The sequence below is a fragment of the Hemibagrus wyckioides genome, linkage group LG26 (assembly GCF_019097595.1).
Source record: "Hemibagrus wyckioides isolate EC202008001 linkage group LG26, SWU_Hwy_1.0, whole genome shotgun sequence".
NCBI classification, from domain to species: Eukaryota; Metazoa; Chordata; class Actinopteri; order Siluriformes; family Bagridae; genus Hemibagrus; species Hemibagrus wyckioides.
The window spans coordinates 14290723-14303371 of NC_080735.1; the positions used below are offsets into that span (position 1 = coordinate 14290723).

Sequence of the window (12649 nt, forward strand, 5' to 3'; positions counted from 1 at the left end):
AGAGAGAGAGAGAGAGAGAGAGAGAGAAAAGAGTAGAGAAGTGAAGAGTACAGAAAACAGGAGAGATGGAAAGATAGAAAGAAAGAGAGAGAGAGAGAGAGAGAGAGAGAGAGAGATAGATAGATAGAGAAAGAGAGAGAGAGAGAGAGAGAAAAGAGTAGAGAAGTGAAGAGTAGAAATGGAAATAAAGAAAACGTGGGAGAGAGAGAGAGAAAGACAGAGAGAGAGAAGGAGAGAAGGAGAGAGAGAGAGAGAGAAAAGAGTAGAGAAGTGAAGAGTAGAAATGGAAATAAAGAAAACGTGGGGGAGAGAGAGAGAGAGAGAGAGAGAAAGACAGAGAGAGAGAGAGAGAGAGAGAGAGAGAGAGAGAGAGAGAGAGAGAGAGAGAGAGAGAGAAAAGAGTAGAGAAGTGAAGAGTAGAAATGGAAATAAAGAAAACGTGGGAGAGAGAGAGAGAAAGACAGAGAGAGAGAAGGAGAGAAGGAGAGAGAGAGAGAAGGAGAGAAGGAGAGAGAGAGAGAAGGAGGTAAACTCCAGCAGTATCTAGTTTTGGAGCTGCGGTGGTTTTACACACAGAGTTATTATTCTGAAGGATCATCACGGCTGTCCTGAACACACAGCCACGTGGTTCTTCCTTTAATCTGACAGGATTGGGATTATTCCAGCAGTCAGAGCTCTCAGAGCGCCCTTATTTAAACTATTTATCAGCATTGAACCTGGGAATCGACTCTGACTTTCAATAGTGGTGTAGAAACGCTAACATTCACTGAATCCTGCTACTAAAAAACAACAACAAGAGTCCTGAGTAATAATCAACGTACTAAAGCAAAAACAAATACATAGAAATGAAATATAAACTCCCAAAAATCACACACAACACAATCATGTACAGTACGACATGTAGAGAAATATTCTTTTACAACTGTCCGTGTATAAAACAAATTGAGATAAGATTCAAAAAAGTATTAGAAATAGAATTTAAAATAAAATAAAATGAGACACAAAAATAATTAGGAATAATTAGGAAGTAAATGCTGTCTGTACAATAAAGTGGAAGGCTGGACAAAGTAAAATAAAATAATGGACAAAGAAGAAAAAATATTATTTATTATTATAATAATATTATAATATTAATAATATTATTATTTATAATTATTTTATACATAAACATTTACATTTTATATATATATATATATATATATATATATATATATGTTCACTTGAATTATATATTTTTATATTTTATATATTTTTCATATATATATATATATATATATATATATATATATATATATATATATATATATAAAATATATAAAATATAAAAATATATAATATAAGTGAACACAAGACTGATATTTGGATTTGAATAAAAAAGAGTATGAAAATCAAAATAATAAATAATTTATGCCACTTCTTTATACCGAGTTACAGAGAATAATTGTGAGAAAATGTTACGCATATTCACGCTATTCATCAGCCTTGTTTTTGCCATTTTTCCGGTTTTGTGTACATAAAACAGGAATTTTTATTTTCTCATAATATAAAATAAAATATTGACTTGTGTCACTGTACAAAAAATCTGTAGATAAAATATTCACGGATTTAAATCTGTTAAAAAAAACAGACAAAATAAAAATTTTTAAAAAAGCAGCCCAGAGCGGTACATTTCAGCGTGAACCGAGTCGATGTGGAAAATGTTACTCTACAGTTGGCTCTCCGGTTATAAATAAATGCAAATAAATTTTTGGGTGAATCTCAAAATCGCAGCACCTGGAAAATCTGGCTGTGTTTTTCAGCCTCCATGTCATCCTCCGTTACTGTCTCACCATTTTACTACACTTTAAAACGTAATCATCTACATCAGTCAATATTTCATTAGTAAAACACTTTCTTTTAATTTTTTTTTGCCTATTCTAAAACAAAAAAAACGACACCCTACATAGATCTTCTCGCTCGATCGATAAGCGACCACTTTATTAGGAACACCAGCGTTTCTGCATTGCGCTGCTGCTACGTGATTGGCTGACTGCATGAACTCACGTGTGTGCAGGTGTTCCTAATAAATTGAACGGTGAGTGTATATTAATCTGGAAACGTGTGACAGTGTGTTCTAGTGGAGCAACACGACCAATCATGTTTTCTCAACGAGGGAAAAATGATTACAGGTCCATGCTAGATAGATAGATAGATAGATAGATAGATAGATAGATAGATAGATAGATAAATAAATAAATATTATTTACTAGGCATTAGAGCTGCATGCTGTCAAGAGTGTGGTTAATTATTATGAAAATATTGGCCTGATAAAATACAGAAAAGTATTAGATAATACGAAATAGTGAACATAACAGTATTAAACAGTATTTGATAAGAATTCTGACAATATCATGAATTACATCCTATGGTAGAAATGGCGGCAATAGCATGAAAAAAATAATTATAATTATAATGATCAGAATCAGAATAATTATAGCGAGTCTTTAACAAATTACACTTTAACCAATTTGTGGTAAAAATGACCCATATATATTTTTTTTACTTTATTTATTTATGTCTTCTATGAAAATGCACACAAAACATTTTTATTTCTTTACATATTATTATTATTATTATTATTATTACTATACAAAAAGCAATATGTTGCTCTTGTCTATTTAAGACATCTTGTCTAAAACTTGTCTTTACATGGCAGCTCGATAATCATTAAACACGTAAACACAAGAGCAGCAGCAGGGGCGGCATGTCCGCTTCACACACGGTTTAGCAGCGATATTAAATACAGAACGAAGGAGAGAGTTTATACAGGATTCCTCCTGCGTCCTGGCTTCTTAATTCTTTTTCACACGACTGGTAATTTATCACGGCTTTCAATATCGCGGCGAGTTTGCTTATTTTTATTTATTTATTTCTTTTAAAATATGCTTTCCTATCATTTTTTTTTTCCCCCTACAGAGTCGCATTTAAATGCTGGTAGGATTTGGATTTTCTTATTCGGTGCATTTGTGCAGGTTTTACGTTTGAAATGTGAACGAATTTTCACTCGATAAAAAAATCTGACTTCAGTAGGATTCGGTGAAAAAATGAACTAATCCTAATTCGGATAATCCTAATTTCTGATTATAATAATTAAGTCTAATTAATTATCTAGTTCAATAAAATAAAATAAAATAAAATAAAATAAAATAAAATAAAATAAAATAAAATAAAATAAAATTGGACGGTGATATGAATTTGAAACCCTGAACACGAATCTGTCCCTACTGAAATTTCCCGAAAAGTGAAATTTGACTTCATTCATAAAAATCCAAATTCCCGTAATCCTCCTGGCACAGATATCATTCATACCCTGGCATCCGTGCCACTATTGGAATCTTTCCAAAATATGAATTTGTACTAGACGAACTGTCCTTATGTGCTCTCTAAAGCACGAGGACATAAACATCCTGCTCTGAAACACAGCACTTTGCTCATAATGAGAGTTTAACATTACTAGCATCGAATATTATGCTATATCATACACCCAGCAAATGCTAATCTCTTCCACACAAAACTACACACACACACACACTTCCACTAAAACTCTAATGTAGCTAACAATTAATACAAATCTGTTTCCATTGCATTACTATAATTCATTTCACTAAATAGCTGCCTCAAAGCACATGTACTTCTTCACTGACGTCACACACACACACACACACACACACTCTGATGCGCTTTAGGACACAGCGTGACTTCCTGTTGTTTATGAAAGAAAAAAAAAAAACATGAACAAATCTTCACAGTGTAGCTGAACACTGGAACATTATGGGGTGGCCATCTTGGATGACTTTTTTCCCTCAGCGCAATTTGCTGTCATTCTGTTTTCTCCTTGGAAAGCTATTATTAGTGATAATAATAATAATAATAATAATAATAATAATAATAATAACAATAACAACAACAACAACAACAACAACAATAATAATAATAATAATAACAATAACAATAACAATAACAATAATAATAATTTTATAAATATAAATAAATTTAGTTTCAATTCTAAATCGGACTTATTTTAGAAAATAATTTCAAAATGTAGCTTAAGGTTGTTCGAAGAATATAAATGAATTATCTGACTGGAAAAGGAAAACTGAAGACGCAGTGAATGTCATTTAGTTTATTACTGAAGCATTAATTATTATTTTTTTCAATAGATAAAAATATTGCTTTAAAACTATTTAAGGAAAACGTTTATTAGAATCTTTAACGTCATCTACTGTCACGTAAACATAAACCTTTTAACTTTTAACTACTCGCTGTTATTAACTGTTTATTCATTCCTCTATTATTAGATATTATTTCAATAATGAACATTTGTAGCCTGTGTTAAGATTTATTCAGCGCTCCTGAATTGGATTTCTGTCTCGTTCGGTATCGGTCAGAAGGGGATGATTCATTTCTGTAACTTTTTTATTTTGTTTTATTCATTTCAAGAAAAAGAAACGAAAGGAAGATAGCGGAATGACTGTTTTGACGTAACAAAGTGGAACTAACACGTTTCACGGGTTTTCCTCAACACAGCAACAAATAGTAACTCCGCTCATTATAATCATCTAAAGAAATATTCAGGATGTGCCGGTGTTATAGATAATAATCAGCTGTAGGATGGTAGGAGGAACTCCTAGGTCCTAGGTTATTTTCCTGTAACCGCACATCCCGAAAGGTGTGAACACACAGCTCGAACCACTGCTCATGTCTATTACACACACATTAATATTTACATGTGTTCGGATACTAATTCCGCTTCTTTTAGAAGACGTGTGTGTGTAAGTGTGTGTGTGTGTGTTCGGTGCTATTAGTTGGCATGTATCAGAAGCTCATTTACCCAGCTGGCTAAAGAGAGTTGACATTTCAGAAAGGCGTAAACTGACACACTCTTTTACACACACGCACATACACACACATACAGACACAGACACGCATGCAATCTTGATTAATCTTGATTCTCAGCTGACAACCACAGCATGAGGAGCACCACCCAGGATTAGTGTCCTTAATCCACTGATACCTCACAGCTTCGGATGAAACCTACACTCCTTCGCTCTCTGACCATCTCTTACTCCTTTCTTTCTTTCCTGAACACACACACACACACACTCACGGATGTGTTATTGACGCACAATACACAACAGCTCCCAGGGCTGTGCCTTAGAACAATCCCAGGTTACCATGGCAACGCTGTAACGCTGCTAAAATTTTCAAGAAAAAAAGTGTGTAAAAAGTCATTTATTTAATTTGTAAATCATATACACACACTGGTGGCTTTTATTCTTCATTAAAAAAAAAACATAGATATAATTATTTACAAAGCCTGCATGATTATTGTGATTATTATCTATTTGGGAATTTTTTTTTTAAAATTTTATTTAGTTTATTATTTCAATACAGAAAAACAGACTTTTAATGATATTTTACATGAAAAACCTGTAAATGATTAATATAAATAAATGAACATAATAAAACAATTATCCTTTAAGTAATTAAAAAGATTTAATTCAAAATGTAATGCTCCAGAGCCACAAAAACATGCCAGATAAACATCATCACCTTCATCATTGTTTATTTAATAAAAGAAAACAAAATTCTGTTTCATTACACCAGCTTTCTTCCATTCCCTGTGATACTGACAAACCACACGATCAAGACGTGCTGCACCACATACCAGTCACCACGACAGCGCAAAAAAAATATCTGCATTTCTATTTACAGGTCCTTATACACCCTTAAACAGGCCACTTTAATAGGAACAGCTGTACTCGTGCTCATTCGCGCAGTAATACATCACCAGATGCAGATGCAGGTCAAGAGCTTCTGTTAATGTTCACATCAGTCATCAGAATAGGTGGGAAAAACTGTGGAGGTTAAACTGCTGATCTCAGGAAATTTTTCACACACAACAGTCTCTAGAGTTTAAACAGAATGGTGCAAAAAAAAAAAACATCCAGCTATCCAGAGACTGATGGACTACAAGAGCTGGAGATCACATCACAGGAATCGGAGGATACAGTCAAGGTGAGGACCAGAAGAAGCGAAATAAATACGCTGCAGTTTTTCCAGTCATTGCTTATGTCATACTCGAGACGCTCACACTGTGGCGATGAAATTGTCCAATCCAAAAAAACTAATAATCTAATTTTAAAAAACAAATAATGTATTAGCATTAAATTAAAAGCTGATGCATACGCCCACAGGGTCACCTCTCTGCTTTTAATTTAATGCTAATGCATCATTGGTTGTTTTTTCTGGGATAGTTTTTGGATCATCAGCAACTGTATTGTTTAATATTCTGCATTTATATATATTATTAATATTAATATATATTTATAATATAGATTAATATATTATTTATATTAATATTTTGCATATATATATATAAATATATATAGTGTACATTATTATTTGTTTCATTTGATACTCTGCAGAATTATTTCCACTATATATATATTTTTTTTTATCTATACAATTTTCATTGTATTGAAATTTGAATATGAATTTTCTTTAATTCCCTATTTTAATCCTATTCTATTTTTTTTTAAATATATGTATATATATATATATGTATATATATATATATATATATATATATATATATATATATATATATATATATATAAACCAAACCATCACAAAGAACATTTCACTGCATGTCATGCCATGTGTGATCGATAAGATTTCACTTTTATTGTGCTTGTGAGATATAAGACTATATTCCTGATATTTAGGTTTCAATTCTGAGATTTTTTCCACTGAAGATTCCACCATCGATGACGGATGATAGCAGCTTCCCAGCCGTCCAATCGGCGACGTTGCCTTCAAACGCACAGTGCAGGTACACACTGTAGGACTGCTTTCTCCCACTCGTACTCTCCTCTTAACTATTTCCTTTACCTTTTTTATCTCATTTCTTTATTTGCTCTCATTTCATTTTGTGTCTCCTCTCTTTTTGTCCTCAGCTCAGCCCTAGGTATGTGAGTGTAAAAGACTCTAGCGTGCTTTAAGAAAGCTTAAATAAAATTGAAACTGGCTCACCATGTAAATCCAGCCCTATCCAGTCCCGAAACCTGTTCATCAGCCCCGGAAGAAAGGACACTCCCTTCCTCCCTCTCTCTCTCTCTGAGTGTCTCATCATTCCTTTCCATTTCTCATTTACACACACACACACACACACCTCTTTCCGTTTCCCCAGCACAGAATTCATGTGATGCTGATAGGGTCACCCTTTTCATGCATACCTGCCTCTCACAAATGCTCTCTTTGCACTCTACACCTATACACACACACATACACACACGTCATATCATCAGGCATCGGCTATGGGGTTGCCATAGCAACTCATGAGCCCTCCTTAAGCCGAACGCTTCGGGCTATACAGCCAGTATAGGACCATTCTGTAGGAGCGCTGCTCATGTGATGTTGAACAGTGAGATTTGTAGCGCGCTTGTCCGGGCGAAAGGAATCGTTTTCCTCGTATGACTCCTGTTCTTATTCTGTGCTTTCCAAATGGGTCAATCTCGTTAATGGAAATAGAAAACAATTTAATTAAAGCGGCCAGTCAAATAGGCTGAGAAGTCTACGCTGAGTGTATAAAACATAGTGGCACAAGGAAAATAATGCATGCTTCAGTGGTGGATTATTTCCCAATAACAGCATACACCCAATGTGTTATTAACCCCTTATACCGCAACAACAGGCCAATTATGATTTTTAATGATTTTTATATAGCCATTTATATTTACATTTAATGCCGTGAAATAGCTGAGATGAGTCCCAGAAAACACAACAATTCTGAGAACCATCCCGGGAAAGATGGCTGACTTTTACAAATCAGTGACACTAGAGACTCCTTCCATAAACATTTTCATATGTTTCTCTATATGTTCTCTTATCAAAGTCCCTTTGATCGATCTGTTACTATAGAAACCATCACGTATTCGGAGCCAGGCACCTTGCAGAAAATGAATCAACGGCTTTTCACTCAGATTTCCTCGTCGTCATCGATTTCGATCAACACTACCCCGATGTGATGCACTTAAAAAAAATAATAATACAATCTGCCACTTTTAGAAGCGCAAGGTTGAACGAGAGGAAGGAAATACAAGAGAACAGTGTGCCTATAAGTGTTTATGTGTGTGTGTGTACATGGTCATGCTGGAGACAGGTGGCTGCTACGGTATCGTTCATGTGATCTAAGGCGAATGATTCACGGTGGAAATGTGGAGGCTTTAAAGGAGAGACAACTGCACACGGAACTCAGCCTTGACCATCAGCGAGTAAAGGAGAGACGCAGGATGAAGAAGCTCTGCTGCTGCTTTATATGGGACACAAAGACATAGAGAGAGAGAGAGGGTACTAATATATGCGATGAGCCAAGTGTGTATTAAATATATTTCTGAGAGCATTGTGGGTTTCATCAGTTGTTTTGTCATTTAAAACGACAATTAGAAATCTCATTAAATCATTTCATTATATAGACAGAATCTATGTAGTGTATATTAACCGTAGAGCCCTCTGCTGCCTAGGAGGGGAAACACGGCAAAAAAAAATACTAAAACACACTCCTTTTTATTCCCCCATGAATTCCCTTTTAAAAGAAAAAGCAGCTGTTCCAAATGGCGCTGCGTTCGACTTGACTTCGTGACTCGTACAAGGAAATAGCAAAGCAAAACAAAAGACATCCTCCTGACTTCCTGACTCAGGGACTCAGCTACTGTATATACAAGGGTTTGCTTTAGATCAACTATTCAGAACAACGGGTCATCAACATGGAGACATTTGGGCTTGTTATATACGTCGCTCGTCGCAGTCAGCTGGCTGCTGAGCAAAAGACGAGTCTGCGCTTTTCCCGAATTTGAGGCTCGAATGCACAGAGGTAAAGAAATGACACAATTCCCAGTTCTGACTTCCCACTTCCGAGTTGAGTCGAACACGGCATGATTTCCGGACCGGAAAAATATGAACAGAAATTTAAATAGACAAAAAGAGAGAGAGAGAGAGAGAGAGAGAGAGAGAGTGATAGTAGTTCTTTCTCACATTTTGCCAGATGGTGTTTTGTTTCAAATCAGCAGAAAAAAAAATTCAGGGAGGGAATTAATGTAGTACGTAAAGAATAAAACACACCATGTGGTGCTATTTTTGGAAAGTACTCAACAACAGGGTGCTAGGAATAAAGAAAAAGACGTCCATTTTTAACAGCTTTATGTCGCGGACCATCTATGAATCAAGTTACTCTTATCACTTACGTTATAACAGCCAGAAAGTTCTAACTTCTTCACCAGCCTTTATTTTTAGTTAAAAAAATGTATTAATACTAGTGAGAAACCAGAATCGTATGAAATAAACTGAATCGTATGAACTGAATTATGAATCAAATGAATTGCAGTGTGAATCATATGAACTGAAGTGAATCGTATGAAATAAACGGAATCGTATGAACTGAATTATGAATCGTATGAACTGAATTATGAATCGTATTAATTGCACTGTGAATCATATGAACTGAAGTGAATCGTATGAGATAAATTGAATCATATGAACTGAATTATGAATCGTATGAATTGCACTGTGATTCATATGAACTGAAATGAATCGTACGAACTGCACTGTGAATCATATGAACTGAAGTGAATCATATAATATATATTGACTTGTATGGACTGAATTATGGATCGCACGAATTGCACCGTGAATCATATGAACTGAATTGTGAATCCTATGAAATAGATTGAATCATATGAAATGAATTATGAAGTGCATGAATTTTACTGTGAATCATATGAACTGAAGTGACTCGTATGAAATAAACTGACTTGTATGAACTGAATTATGAATCAAATGAATTGCAGTGTGAATCATATGAACTGAAGTGAATCGTATGAAATAAACTGAATCGTATGAACAGAATTATGAATCGTATTAATTGCACTGTGAATCATATGAACTGAAGTGAATCGTAAGAAATAAATTGAATCATATGAACTGAATTATGTATCATATGAATTGCACTGTGATTCATATAAACTAAATTGTGAATCGTACGAACTGCACCATGAATCATATGAACTGAAGTGAATCATATGAAATATATTGACTTGTATGGACTGAATTATGGATCGCACGAATTGCATTGTGAATCCTATGAAATAAATTGAATCGTTTGAAATGAATTATGAACTGCATGAATTTTACTGTGAATCATATGAACCGAAGTGACTCGTATGAAATAAACTGACTTGTATGAACTGAATTATGAATCAAATGAATTGCGGTGTGAATCATATGAACTGAAGTGAATCGTATGAAATAAACTGAATCGTATGAACAGAATTATGAATCGTATTAATTGCACTGTGAATCATATGAACTGAAGTGAATCGTAAGAAATAAATTGAATCATATGAACTGAATTATGTATCATATGAATTGCACTGTGATTCATATAAACTAAATTGTGAATCGTACGAACTGCACCATGAATCATATGAACTGAAGTGAATCATATGAAATATATTGACTTGTATGGACTGAATTATGGATCGCACGAATTGCATTGTGAATCCTATGAAATAAATTGAATCGTTTGAAATGAATTATGAACTGCATGAATTTTACTGTGAATCATATGAACTGAAGTGACTCGTATGAAATAAACTGACTTGTATGAACTGAATTATGAATCAAATGAATTGCGGTGTGAATCATATGAACTGAAGTGAATCGTATGAAATAAACTGAATCATATGAACTGAATTATGTATCATATGAATTGCACTGTGATTCATATAAACTAAATTGTGAATCGTACGAACTGCACCATGAATCATATGAACTGAAGTGAATCATATGAAATATATTGACTTGTATGGACTGAATTATGGATCGCACGAATTGCATTGTGAATCCTATGAAATAAATTGAATCGTTTGAAATGAATTATGAACTGCATGAATTTTACTGTGAATCATATGAACTGAAGTGACTCGTATGAAATAAACTGACTTGTATGAACTGAATTATGAATCAAATGAATTGCGGTGTGAATCATATGAACTGAAGTGAATCGTATGAAATAAACTGAATCGTATGAACAGAATTATGAATCGTATTAATTGCACTGTGAATCATATGAACTGAAGTGAATCGTAAGAAATAAATTGAATCATATGAACTGAATTATGTATCATATGAATTGCACTGTGATTCATATAAACTAAATTGTGAATCGTACGAACTGCACCATGAATCATATGAACTGAAGTGAATCATATGAAATATATTGACTTGTATGGACTGAATTATGGATCGCACGAATTGCATTGTGAATCCTATGAAATAAATTGAATCGTTTGAAATGAATTATGAACTGCATGAATTTTACTGTGAATCATATGAACTGAAGTGACTCGTATGAAATAAACTGACTTGTATGAACTGAATTATGAATCAAATGAACTGCGGTGTGAATCATATGTACTGAAGTGAATCGTATGAGATAAATTGAATCATATCAACTGAATTATGGATCATATAAACTAAATTATGAATCGTATGAATTGCACTGTGAGTCATATGAACTGAAGTGAATCATATGCACTAAACTGTGAATTAAAGTGTATTAAATCATTGGGGGTTTTTTTTTTGTTTGTATTATATCATATATTCGGTATCAGGATACGTATTGTATCATCATGATGATTACTTTAATTACTTTAAATTATTTTGGCCACTTGTTCCAAACTGAGTACTTACTCAATACTGTGAAAACTAGTTAAATGAACAGACTGAAATCTCTCTCTCTCTCACACACACACACGAACACGCACACACACACACAGTACAAGAGGTGTGTTTAAGCTTTTAAAAGTGAAACAGTTCAACCACTAGGAACGAAACAAGCCCTGCTGTCCTATTATACACAACTCAAACACAAACACACATTCACACTCAGCAGTAACCTATTCAGCTGACACACAGTTTTTGACATCATACTGAACACACTATTAACAAGAGAGTGTAACTTAAAGGAATACTCCATCCTAACAAAGTCTAAGTGCAGACACTGAATTTTCCCTGACACTGAAAAATACCTTTTTACTGTTTAATTGCATTGATCATTACTAAACCTCACACATCAGTATTATTAAAGCCGCGTCACGTTATATAGCTGCATAGTTAAACACTTATTAACAAGATTAAACTGCCCTTAGATAATAAGTGCGTGAACAGATTTCTCAGCACGTATAAACGTATCGAGGTTTTTGTCTGTACTGATCTCACACACACACACACACACACACACGGGGCAGACGTGATGGACTGAGGGTCGGGATAAACACTACCGGAGTTTACCTTTAAGCTTGCGTACAACAATTTAGCTTAGATCAGGTCTGAGATTGATCCTTGTGTGTGTGTATGTGTGTGTAGCACGCATCTGCTGTTCTCACTGGCAGTTCTACATACACCATGTGCTCAGTGACAGGATTCCAACGAATCGGATGACACAAGATGACGGAACCGGAGTCTCATTCACACCACCAGTCCGATATGGCTGCATCTGGTTTCATACACACACACACACCCACACACACACCCACACACACACAAAACT

General features: G+C 34.4%; 1 protein-coding gene across 1 annotated transcript in view; it reads right to left on the reverse strand.

Moving 5' to 3' along the window:
- Window positions 1-12649, reverse strand: part of igf2bp2b (insulin-like growth factor 2 mRNA binding protein 2b) — a 58358-nt gene that overhangs the window by 38218 nt on the left and 7491 nt on the right. The window lies entirely within an intron of this gene.